Here is a 13767-nt window from a genome sequence, read left to right on the forward strand (position 1 = left end):
GTTTCCTAATTATGGTATTGCAGTTCTCATTTGTACTGTAAATGTAACCAGCTTAAAAAAAGGGGGGGGGGGGGGGAAGGGAAAGCAGCAATTTCCAGCTGCTGGAAGTGCTGTTTTTACCAGCTATTGCATTACCCAGTGATACAGAAAAGGTGTGTAGTAGCTGGTCAGTAACCAGTTTAGGAAATTGTTTCTAGGTGTATTGCTGTGAAAAGTGTATTATAGCACCTTCTGTGACAAACCACCGTGTAAAAGCTTTGATCTTCAATTGCTATTCAAAGCATTAATACTCGTTTCTTTCAATCACATACTTTAACAAAATTAAGATAAACAAACACCTCAATTACCAATAAATGAAGGGTAAAACCTACAAGGATTAACCCACTAATTGAATATTCAAAGCTTTAAATAGCAAAGTAACTGTAAATGACTAATAAAAGGCTATCATAGATAAAACATCTGAGAAGCAAGATAGAGTCGTTTTTCTTCCATGTTTACAACAGCCACCCTTTGTTCCAACAACACCACAGAAGTGTTTCCCTTTTCTTTACTATATCCAGTTTATTGTAGGATATGCAATTCATACCTTCTTCCAGTAGCAGTGGTTCAGGGCCCCTCTGAAGCATTTGTTCTGCTAAGTGACATATTGTGACACATCCCATGAAAATGTGGAAATGTGAGAAAAGTGACAGAAATACTTGACTCCTCATTTCCACTAATGAGAATAAAACAATAAGAGAGACACCTATAAAGAATTGCAGTAAGCAATTTATTTGGTTGAAACACAAGCAGTGCTTTTTCTTTCCCTGCTCCCCTTCCTCTTACTTTGCTTAGAGCAGGCTTTTCATTATTTTTTTTATTTTGCTTTATATTGTCAACTAAGAACAGAGTTCCTGAGGAGACAAACAGGGGGTAAAGAAGACAAATCTGTCTGCTTTGTGTGAGAGCTGTAGGCCAGAGTTATCAACTCCTCTGCTATTCAAGACAGATTTGCATATCCAAGGCCACCCGAGGCAGAGAAGGCATTTGGAGTCTGATTTTTTAACACTAGAACACATCAGGGAGCAAAGCAAAATCAGGAAACTCCAAAAAAGATTCAAGTAACTACTAAAAATATATATTAAAAAAATATTAAAAAATCACAAAACTTTGTGGAGGGGGAAAAAACCTAAAACCCCCCTCCCATTCAAGAATTTCTGTCATGGAAAAAAAGACATTTTATACATTATGGAATTTCCAAGTACTCTTATTAAAGAAACTTCACAGACAGCAACTTGGCACAAGAACTTCAGATTGGCATTCGTGCTGTTTCTGTCTATATCTTAATACAACACTAGTTCTCTGCATACAGGAATCAATGATGACGGAGTAGCCAGCCTGGAAAAAAACAGGGTGCATTATTTTTTCCAGCAGTCTTGTACCTTAACTGAAGTTTGGTGATAGGAAAAAAAAAAAAAAAAAATCCAAAGGCACAGATATAAAGGCACTACATGGTGGCTGCATCATGCATTAGCTCTACCATTAATACCTACTATTGGGAAATACCAGAGAAATGCCGGGGAGTGTGGGGGGGAAATGGTAGGTGGCAAGATTCCAGTATAGTCAGTCCCTAAATGCAAATCTTGTCTTCCTATGGATATAATACTGGAATGAACCAAGCACATCATCTCAGCATAGTGATTACAGAAATTGCTTTTAGAAATGCTGTCAGTAAAATCACAATTAATACGAATATATTTAAGTTAATCTTTTACTGAGAGTATGTGTGTGACATACACAATGCATGGAGACAGTGTATACACTCCATACTTTTATTGACTAACAAGAATTACCAGCTAAATTGCTGCTAATCTCTTCTCCTGCCTTATGACCCATTTTCACGCACACACTTTGATACAGAGTTACTTTTGGATTTTGCCATACCTTCCTCACTATATCAATTTTTAATGCAAAAACCTGTCACTTACAATGGCACAGGAATACTTTGGCAAATCAAGATGATATTAAACCTGAATAAAGAGAGCAGAATTTCATTCTATAATTCACAGCCCAAAGGCCCTGATTCCCATCCATTACCCGTATACTGAAGAGCCCTTTAAAAATCTTTGTGACTTCAATATAATGTGTATCATAATTGGTCTTTGATTTAATGAATATTATCAACCACTATCTTAGCTAGACCTGAAACACTACTCAACTGGCTAAAGACAAACAAAACCATCTCTCATAACATGCCATGAAACAGCAGGTTGCAGAACAGTAGTCAGCAAAAAGTAATATGCAAAGCCAAAATTTGTTTTGGCAATTAAAAGGAAAGTCTTGAACCTTAAGATTTTAACCTGTAATTTATTTGGTTTAAAAAGAATGGTTGTGGATGTAACCGATTTTCCTCACCATTTTTTGTCAGTTGCATTGGAAATCAGACACTTCATAGAACCCGTATCACCTAGTCATACACATTTGGTACATTAGAGAATTCATATTCAATTAATTTATTTATACATATTTTCCAAAGAAAATGAGGATCTTAAATTTGCTAAAGTTAACTCTGAATTTAGTATCTTTACCATGCTGTCAACATTTCCCATGGATCTGGAAATCTAGCAGCTCCAGTGCTGCCCACTTCCTGATACCTAGAACATGTCTCCCCTTGCACCACATTGTTCTCAGCTGCAAGCCCTGCATGCATGATGAGATCACAGCACTATCACACTGGCAATAGCTTCCACATGTGAGCAAAACGGTACTAAAGAGGTACAAAATCCATTTCAAGCCACTGTTCTGAATGAGTTGCTCATGCCTGTTGCTACATCTGATGAAGAATGTTGCTCTTTCAAAATACTTATAGCAAGTTGGAAAAAAATCAGCTTCTAGAGGCCAAACACACTTTGTTTCCTAATATATACAAGGCCTTTTAGTGTAAACAGTGTGCTAACATCTAGACAGTAAGAACAGTTATGCTTTTAGTTCTAGTCTTTTGGCTCAACCCAGTGAGCCAGTATGTCCTGATTTTTTCAGCTCTAGAGGGTATGCAAGCCATTTTCCTTGTGCTTTCTCTGTACACAATTATATTTCAGATGTAAATAGACATAAATAATGCACACAGAGAATCTGAAGTAAGTATGCCCAGCTCTCGCCCCCTTCAGGAGCTACCCCGAATTAAAAGTATTACACTAAACTGCGTTTGTTGCACTGGATTGTACTTCAGTATGTCACATTGCTATCTCTCTGCAACATATTGACAGCATATCAGCTTTATTTGAACATAAACTTTGCACATAGGTGGCAATCCCAAATTTTCATAGATAGATTTTACCCCTAACAGTAACAACTGAAACAGGTTAAAATTAAAGGCCATAGTATAACTGCAGCAAACTTGGATTAAATTACCAAGTATGAAACCAGAGATTATTATGGTGAAACCCAAGATTTCCTCACCTATTTATATACCAGCACATTTCTTCTCATAATGGCATTTCTCACATGGCACATTAACTATTAACACAGTACTAAAATGAAATTGTTCTCTCTTAGAAGCTCTACAGAATTGGTGTGACTGAAGTGAGATTCCTCCCTGGGTGCGCAGAACGGATTCCCTGAATCTATTTCCTGTCTTCAGGATAGCAGCTGCTAGAAGTGCAGCACAGAGCCTGTAGCTCGTATAACTAGTTGGAGGGCAAGGTAGAAATTAAAATCAAACAAGGGCACTACTCTGGCATCCTACAATGCATTCAAGAGCAGCAAAACCAAAATTCATATAATTATCGTAAGTGTTTTTTAAACCTACGAAATTACTTCAAGATATCTTCTAGGTCATCTGGGAAAGGTTTAAACTCTATTCTTACTCCATCCCTTTCATAACTATTATTACTTTCCAGGTATTAAAAGACTAATTTTAAATGGCAGAGAAAAAGAAATTCAGCAATGAATCTTCAACAATACTACTCAGGTCCCACTTACAGCTGTTCTGCAGGAAAAAAAGATAAGCAAAGAGAACATACATATAACACTTGCTCCAGAGATACTTAGTATTTGCTTAGGATAAAGACTAGATCATACTGCCAGGTAGTAAAATTGCACAAGTGCCATAAGCCATACCCCTGGAAGTACACTGTCACAAACCAGATAATATTTACAGGCTATGTGGCTCATTGGCAAGACAACTCAGTTCTCACTATACATTCAAATCAGCCAGAGTTTATATGTATAATAAAGAAATCTCACTTGCTTTGTTTCCATTTAGTATGGTTAGCTTCCAAAACAGCTGATTCTATAGCACCAATCTTTACCAGTGGATGGCTTCCTTTGTCAGAAATCTGAGCTAAAGTAGCTGCAGGAGAACACAGGTCCTGAAAGACTGCGTATAGGCAATACTTGCCTTGGTTTGCTACTGCTGCCACTGGTGCAGCTTTTCCAGACAGTTCTTCAAGGAAGACAAAGACAATTACTTCACCCTTCCCAGCCAGGGGCAACATGCAGCGATTAAGGCCATCAGCAGTTCAGCAGCTAGATGAAATTATACAAAGTAATAAATGATAAAATTTAACTCTTCTTTGAAAATGGAGCTGCTGAGTACCATAGCATTTCGTTATATGCCACAGGCATACCTTCAGATATACTTCTTTTTTTCAGAGCCTTTATGAAAATGGAATTACAGCTTCTTACTCATTAAAGATCCTTTTGAAAAAGTGGCGAGAAAGCTACACTAACTACATTAGCTGCAAAACCATACACACTGGACAAGGATAAGTCTTATGGTCACTCTCTGTTCTAGCTAATTTCGGTCAGTTCTTTCTCCTGTGTTTTCAGTACTGAATAGATTTCTCCCTGTACAGCTTGTCGCTGCTAGGATAGCTCAATTTTCTTCTATCTTTTAAATACCAGTTCCTAAACTAAATACCAACCTTCTGAATGAAAGTAAGTCGAGTAACTGGTCACACTGTTACGCTATAATGGACATTTTTTTAGCTAATGTAAATTAATATGCTCTGTAGTCACAGATTTACACCCATCCTGGATTTGGTACAACAACCGATTTGCTATAATATTCCTTTTTTTGTCAAGTGCTCTCACCTAGGTCTGAAAGCAGGAAGTTGGATGACAGCCAGAGGTTCTAAAGTCCAGTCCAAAACAGTCCTGCTCAAGTATTGCTGAAGTAGTACCATTTTCACTTCTATATGCCCCCTTTGTATACAAAAATGCAGGAACTTTATCACTGTGTAATACAGTTTAAAATATAATTAAAAGTATTATTTCTGAGCTCATGCAAATACAGAGTCTCCCTATTTCTTCCCACCCCCAATACATTTGTACAAGCAGTTGCTCAACAGCAGCTCAATGTAGAATTGGGAGAGCTTGAGGATAATTTGAAGATATATGTAAAATCAAAGTCATTCAGTTGTGATGTTACTTCAAATATTCAAATGTTCAAAGACAGTAACATAGCAGCAGAAAATTGACTTTTAAAATTCATGTCTTTTCTAAGCTCAAATGGATTAGCATCAGATTTGAGGTAATTAATTATAATTACAAGTTTCCTAGGGAAACATGGAATAATAGACTCATTAACTGAAATGCTACATTTGTTCTGTGCTTGATGCTCAGATTATTTTAACACAGTGCAACAGTTGTTAGAAGTTTTTTGGGCCAGACACCTTTACTTATGCTGAACTGTTGCTCCTCTATGAGCAGCCCCAACTGACTTCAAAGAAAACCCACTTGGGCCTTTAATTAGACATTTGCAGCCTACGAAGGTAAAATTCCTTCCTTCTTGGACAAATTCTGTGGTCTCTATTGAACATGAGTCAGTGGGAGCTTTTCTCTGGGAGGGACCATTGAATCTGGCCTCACAGTTACTTCCTGATATTCTCTTCACTCCTGAACAAAAGATACACCACCTAACCAAATATCTAAGTAAATAGCACATGCTATTTGATAAGGCACAGTTTTGAAGTAGTCTTAATAAAAGCCCATTATATTTTTAATTTTTCAACTATCTTCTGTTTGATTATATTGCTAAGCAAGAAAATATTTCACATCCTCATTGCACTGTGGAGACATAAATGTCAATGAACTCCTTACAAATCGAATATACAGAATATACAGAAAATTCACTGCAGCCATTAATGCACCTAATACACAGTGAACTCCACATAGCTATTAATAAAACTCTTCATACAAACCACAGCACTCACAGTCTAGACAATGCCAGGAATATGAAAGCTGCCTCTTGGTGCATGCAAAAGATCCCCACTTTGATACCCATGTATCATTGTACTCTGAAAATCAAGGGAAACCGATGATGCACTTGTCAAAGAAAGCAGCTGCAACAATGAGGAACTAGCTAATTAAAAAAGGAATGAGTATTTGTTTTATGGTCTTATGTGCACTCAGGAAGTTCTGACTCACAGACGAGAAATTAAACAACTTTTCATTTTGCCTCTATGCTTTGAGAACCATGGCCGGTAACATTACAGACAGGAGTATGATAGGTCCAGCAGGGATTTCTACCAATTAAGCTTTTACACTCTGGGTGGGTAGAGGTGTTTTTTGAACCGTAAGTTATTTTTGCACATAATCATGGGCTGCAGTGTCTAGTCACAAAAGGGCTACATTATGAGCAATGTTACAGGCTTTGCTCAGAGCTATCATGCTTTCCTGTGAGTCTAAACCTCTAAGATGATTTCAGTGAGAGAACTGAGAATGCTCAGTTCTGTAATACTATCAAAAGTATGACAGGAGTGCTATTACTTAGCCAACCTTCACCGTTTTTGTAATCAAGGAGAAAAGATGACAAGGTTTTATTAAGAACAGATACAGGCAGATGATGCCAGATTTTGTTCCATTGCATACTTACTGTTTTCTCCTATGTGCCACCTAGCACCACAAGAAGCTACAACTCTCTGAATATCTATAGCTGGAACAAAGCTTTCAGATTACTATGGATTCAGTTGGGGTTTTGTTTTGTTTTTTTAAATCAAATACAATGTTTGCTCTACATGCAAATAACGGTAGTGTTTTGGATACCTCTACCACACAGATAGAGTAGGCTGCTTCAGAAACCATCAGTTTTGGAAACAGTGGAGTAAACAAATGCTGAACCTGTACTTCACAGTATTACGATGTAGACTGACAATTCAAAGCCACAGCCATGTACACAGAATTCAAAAGAGGGAGTTTTCATCTGATAATTGTACAAGTCCACCAGACCACACCAAAGCTATTGATTTATGTATCCACAGACAGCATGATACAAATTATACAAGCCTGGCACTTATCCTGACTGTTCCAGCTCATCTTTAGAGGACTATTATTATGACACAATCCATGAATTACCTCACTTTTTCCCTTTTACAGAGTGAAGGCCTGTATTTGGCATACCAACATTTTGGCTTAAGTTTCAAGCTTATTCTGAAGCTCAGACACTTTAGCAAAAAAGTAAACTCTGTGATAATATAAAATCATAGTATTACAAGCATGCGCCTACATTACTTTTTAGAATGTGGTGTTACAGGCAAGACTGACATGCAGTGTCAGTTTTTCAGCTCATCAAAACAGGAAAGGCTAATGAAACAAAAACCCAAAGCTGCTTTGATGCAGAGCTATACAAGAAGAGAATATCAGAAGACTAACTGAAGCAAACATTTACTGAAGATCATGAGACAGATTCAGATAGCTGCCTTTACTTCAAATTCCTGAGAGGGAAGCTGGTATGGAATCAGACATTTGAAAGGAAAAAAAACCCAAAAGCCTGGTTAAAGCCATCCTGCCTGAAATAGTCACCTTTTTTAAAATCACAAAATACCATTTCACACCACACAAAATAATTTATGAATAAAACCTTGATTCTAACCATTCATGCACATTAGCCAGTTACAATTTCCCTCTCTCAGAAATGCATCCAAATTGACAACAGGAAAAAGACTTAAATAGAACATGTCTGAATTTTCCATTCTTCACAAATTTTTCTACCTTTATTTTACTCTGTTTTAATGCTAACTGAAATCTTACAATGTAATTCATGTTGTTGCTCAGCCTCAGAATCATTTTCTGGTAAAAATAAGTCAGGACCACTCGTTCCTATTTTCACTTATTTCACATAGGCTATTGAAACACAGACAACACCTAAGGCCAAAACGGGAACCTGCCAATCTGCTGAGATTCATGTTTGGCCTGCTGCCTGAAGAACAAAACCAGCACAGAGCTGTTTTACTAGGTTGATACATAAAAACAGGCTTTCCTCCAGTTAAACAACAGTAATTTGTTTCAGTTTGATAGGTCCTTCTAAATAATGGTGTCATCAGTAAACATCTGGCTTCTTCCTAGCAGATTAGGCCTCCAATGAGGAAAGTATGTTTATAATTCTAATTTGAAACACAGCGCATTAATATGCTGATTCTCATAATGTTTGCCTTAACCTGTTTGGAGAAATTATGACTACAAATATCTTGTACACAACACCTCTAAACTACCAGCTTGTACAAACAATACAAGAGCCGATGCAGTCTCATACAGATGATTAGAACCACTTCAGAAGCAATCATGATTAGCGCTTTGGCTTGGAGCCATATTTTACACATAAACAAAGCATCTGTTTCAGAGTTCCAGTCCCAAGCTAATAGACCCACCTCCGCTATCACTAATAAGCCCACTCAAGAGAGCCAGATGGCCTATCTGAAACAGCCCTGGCATTTTCCTGAGCTAGGCAAACCAGAGCCACAAAACCAGAGCTGGCTCCAAATCACATTTCCTTGGGCTCTAGGAGCAAGTAAAACAACACGTAAACTGGCTCCACAAAAGAAGAATACAAATCCATTATTTAGAACTGGTGTGAGGCCAACATCTGCCCCTGCAGATGATCCTTTCATGTAGGTACAATGAAGGAAGATTAGAAGTACAGCACACTTCTGCAGGAGCTGGTGCATTGCAATGCAGACTGTCACCATTCCTTTCGGGATTTTTTTGCAGACTTTGCAAATCCCTGCCTGCAGCCAAGCAATAGTGCTCAGCTGTCCTTGCTGTATACTCTATGTACTTGACAATTGGATGGTTTTACATATTTAATAAAAGTGTCATATTTAATTAGTAGAACAGGGCTTTAAAAAGCATCTTGTGCTCCTTAGCAGCAACTGGAAGTGTTGAGAGCCAAACAGAGCAGCACTTTGCTGGTTCAGTTCTAAGACCTCTTTTCTTTCCTGCAACCCAAGTTCTCATTTAACCAGTTCAGTTTCTAAGTAGATTGGAGTCAAGATGCTCCACAAGCCAAGGAGTTAATGCTGCAAGGAAACCCATAATTGACCTGGCCTAGGAAGACTATTGAAGAGAAATCTCTTTATATTTCATTTAGAAGCAAACAGGGAGAGATGGCCATTTAGGTCACCTGTCCCATCAAACCACATGTAAAAAGAGAACTTAATTTTCCCCCTTCCACTATGATGTATAGTGTGTGTTGTTCCACTGTGCTAACAACCCAATTTCAGCAGAGTATATGTCTGCAGCAACTATCAAAGACAATTCACTACACCAGAAGCAAACAAACTTCACTCTAAGTGCTACAGCAGGTCACATCAGCCCTGCAGAAGTAAGGAAGTTTTGCAGAGATAAAGTCCTTTCAGAACAGCACAGCCACAATGAGCATGCTTCTTGTGTGCTACTACCCTGAAGCTACAGACAAAAAATCCTTTACTTCTGTCTCATGGGGATACCATCAGATTTGTAAAGATAGAAATCTCCCCAAATGCAGCTATCTTTCCCCCACCTTGCATTACAGACAGAAAAAGAACCACTGTATGAGGAGAAAAAACCCTCATGGAAATGTGCTGAAACAATTGAGGCCTGTCACTCGTCTTCATTAAAGGCAGGTTCCACAGTAGTTACTGAAGCTCTCTGGGATCTCTTGGGATAAAAGCCAGAATAGAAATGCATAAAGTATTGTTCTTCCTACAGTTTCCCTTGATTTTAAAGGAATGCCCTGAAGAACAGTCACATTTCACAGCCCAGGTCAAGTGTGATCTTGAATCTGTGTCACTGTCCATACTAGTACACTAGAGAGCACATTTAGACTCTCCTTTGGAACATAAAGGATTTAGCGAAAGATGCATAACCAGTACCACCCTACTACTAGAAGGATTTAATATTTTTCCTTGAAGGGATTATTTCAGTGCAGGTAAGCAGGAGTATAAGACCTGTATAAAAAGGTATCTTTCTGTATTCCTGGAAATGTAAGAATGCACTACCACATACATATAGAAAGAATGATACACATGTTCCAGGTTTTCTCACTTCATATCTCTAATTGCACAACATGGGGCATTTTTCAGGGAGAGGGTGTTTTTTTTTGTTTTTTTCCACTTAGTGGTAGAAAGAAGGAACTACATAGAAAAAGGAAAACAGGAAAACTGATCAGAAGCAAAACTGAAACCCTTGTTTCAAAAGGAAAAGCAGGTTCACAGTTTCAAATTTCATATAATTAACAAAACAAAATGCGTAACACTGGTACCAAATAGTGTCTACACTAGGCATCACTGACACTAGCATTTTCTTGCAGGCTTTACCAATTATTTGGAATAAATCTTTGGGATTAATTCTACCCTCTGAGAAAGCTGGTTTAAGAGGAGAATTGAGAATGAAGTCTTAATTCAACAAAACATCATGTGTCCTGAGCAGCCCCTTCCAAAAGGCACTAATAGAATTACCAAAGTTCTTACAGTAACACAACAGCCACAAGCCCACCTCAGCCTGCTCTTCACAAAAAAAGCACCTGCCCTCTGTCACTTCCACTGAGGATGAAATAATCTGTATCAGCCAGACAATGACACTGTGACAAAGATGCTGCCCTCATACTCTCCTGCCAGAGCACCCTGCTTTACCAAACAGAATTCCCTCGTGGTGCCACTCAGTCTTACCTTCTTCTAAGACTGACCATGGGACCTTATCAATTTCATCACAGGACAGGGATTATCAATCTAATGAAAAATCTCAATCTGTTGCCATTTTTTAGAGAAGCTTTCAAATGCTATTCTATTAATCTATTTGAATAACAGCACACTAGACATATCGTGAAACTGCGTGAAACATGCTCTAGCACTCCTTTTAAGATGAAGAGTTGAGAATTCTTCGCTTATTACTCCCCACCAAATCTTACTGCACAATTTATTTAATGCCTAGTTTTTGTGCGCTGAATTAGCTCCTAACGCAGCTGAGTGTCCCTTGTGAGCAACTGCTCCATTTGCACATGTCAAGCATCCGAGCCTATTTAGTCCTATCTCAACTGCTTAACGTCTGAAACAGAAGCATCCACTACATTCTTCTTGATCTAAACAGCTAATTTAATACCCTTGGACAAAAGGGGCCTGGTGTTTTGGTAAGCTCCCATGGGCCTAACTATCACAAAGAAGGGGTTGTTGAATACACACATAAAAAAAAAAAGGAAGAGCTAGGAGGCAGGCAGTCTGATCTTTATGACCCACTGATTAATCTATCAGTAAGTAGGAGCATAAATCTAGCTCCTGACCTAAGAAAATACTATTTTACTTCTCTTTACTCTATATTTTATCTTTTATAGCCAATAAAACATTAAACATTACAAAAGGTTACGTTCTCACCAATATTGCCACTAAATGACAATAAATTCCAAGTTGAGTCCAGCAGAGGTTGCAGCAGCAGCAGCTATCCTGGCGTTCTTCCTGCAATTCACTTGGAATGCACTAGCGCCACTAATACCAAGAAAGCCCATCTGGAAAATCTGACACTGAATTTGAATCAGTCTAATGACCCTCTTAATGATTTAATGGCAAATCTATACACTAATACAAAGCTGAGCTCTTTTTCAATGATTCAGTATAGCGTTTACTGTGGAAAGTAAAATTCCTTCCCTCGCCTTTTTGAACATCCACAAATATCAAAATCAGTATCAGCTTTTTTAGCTCACCGCCCTGAGCTTTATATCAAGGCTCAAGGCCTGTCCTGGTTTTTATTCCGCATGAGTTGAGGGGAGAATCAGAAGAAAGAAGAGAGAAGAAATGACTTCAGAAGGATCAGGAAGGGAGCAGACAAGCAAAGCTAAGTACTCCAGTTACCTGGACTGTATGTGTATGGAAGATGGGCAGCGGAAAATGGGCCTGAAAAACTATATGCATTTTATGGTCCACTGATCTTGGACAGAATGGCAGAGCATGCAATCGGTTTGAACAGAAAAAAATCCCACTCAGAACCCCTGATCAGCAGACTCCCAAAATATTGAAGATAGGACAAAGAGCACTGGCAGGACAGACAGTATAGGACAGTCAGAACAGCTCTCTCATGGCGCGAACATGCACCACACACTTCAGTCTGAAGGGTTCACTCAATCCCCAACTGTTCTGTTCATTCCATGAAGCAGTGTATATTGCTTCTCACCTCACACACTGGTCCCTTGTTTTCAGAGATTCACTCATCTAGTGCAGTGCAAGACCAAGACCTACAGCTCAGACAACTGTGAAAGTATATGCCCACTTGGGAAAATAAGCTCAGATACACAAGCTATGAAAATTGGATCAAAGCTTCGAAACATATTTCCCAGGCAGCATTTGAGCTGAAACACAAACACCACTCCTGAAGAACTGAACTTGGGAACTGAAAATGTTAATGAAAACAGCTCACCACCTGTTGTAGGAGGTTTGTTGTATCAAGAATTACTTAAGATTTTTTATTATGATTATTATTTTAAAAGAAGAAATTAATCTCTAATGTAAAGGGAAACTGAGGCACAGATAGATAGGCTAAATGACCTAAATGAGTTGGATGTCACACAATAGATTAAGAACCACAGGGTAACCACAACCAGATAATTCTGTTCCATGCAGTGTTTTTTTCTTCTATCAATGAGTCCAAACTGATGCCTGACTAGAGAACATAATACCTTAGTAAGACTGTTTGCAAACATGCAGTCATGACTATACCAAGAATATGTAGGAAATGTTGGCTAGCATCCTGTCTGGGAGGAGAAGAGGAAGCCTATACTTATAAAGCACATTAACTACCCTATTAATCCTGAATCAAGAGCATTTTCACAACCCTATTCATGTCTATTATAATTGGTGATGACTCATATGATCCTTTCAGTTATTATTTTTGCTAAAACAATGACATTTTCTAGCGGCATAAAAATAGGTGATGATGAAGCTTACACTAAGAGACAAACTAAATCCGGGATCAAACAGCCAGGACATCTGCAAGCCCAGTATCTGCCCTATTTAAGAGAAACTGAACAAGGTCAATGAAGCACTGTCCTGGCTGAAGGGCCTGCAACCCTTCAAAATCACGTAAATACCTGGAAATAGGAAGCAGTCATACAATATGAGACTCAGACACTGAAAGGCATATAGACACCTAATTCCTGTTGCTAAAAATCACAGGTCTAGATCTTCAGAGACACTGGGGTGCCTAATACTCTGCACTGAAGACTGATGACACAGAACTGAATTTATACATGACTCAAGCTAAGCATTTCACTTACTTGGACATTTCAGGCAAGCTCTTACACCTTTTGAGACATATCATACCAGGGAAACAGTATTACTTTCTCATCTTGTGGGTTTTATTTGATAAATTACACACAACATTCCCTTTTTCTCTAATATTTAGTCAGAGCAAACCAATCTGTATGTGTGAATTACCTGCTACTTACTCACTTCATCTCCTTTCAAAATACATTTCTTACACACAGAACCAAGACAGGCATCACTACAGCTTATTCATCTAACGTCAGGTTTGTTTTCTGAGCTATGA

The sequence above is a fragment of the Lathamus discolor genome, chromosome 8, assembly GCF_037157495.1.
Source record: "Lathamus discolor isolate bLatDis1 chromosome 8, bLatDis1.hap1, whole genome shotgun sequence".
Classification (NCBI taxonomy): Eukaryota; Metazoa; Chordata; class Aves; order Psittaciformes; family Psittacidae; genus Lathamus; species Lathamus discolor.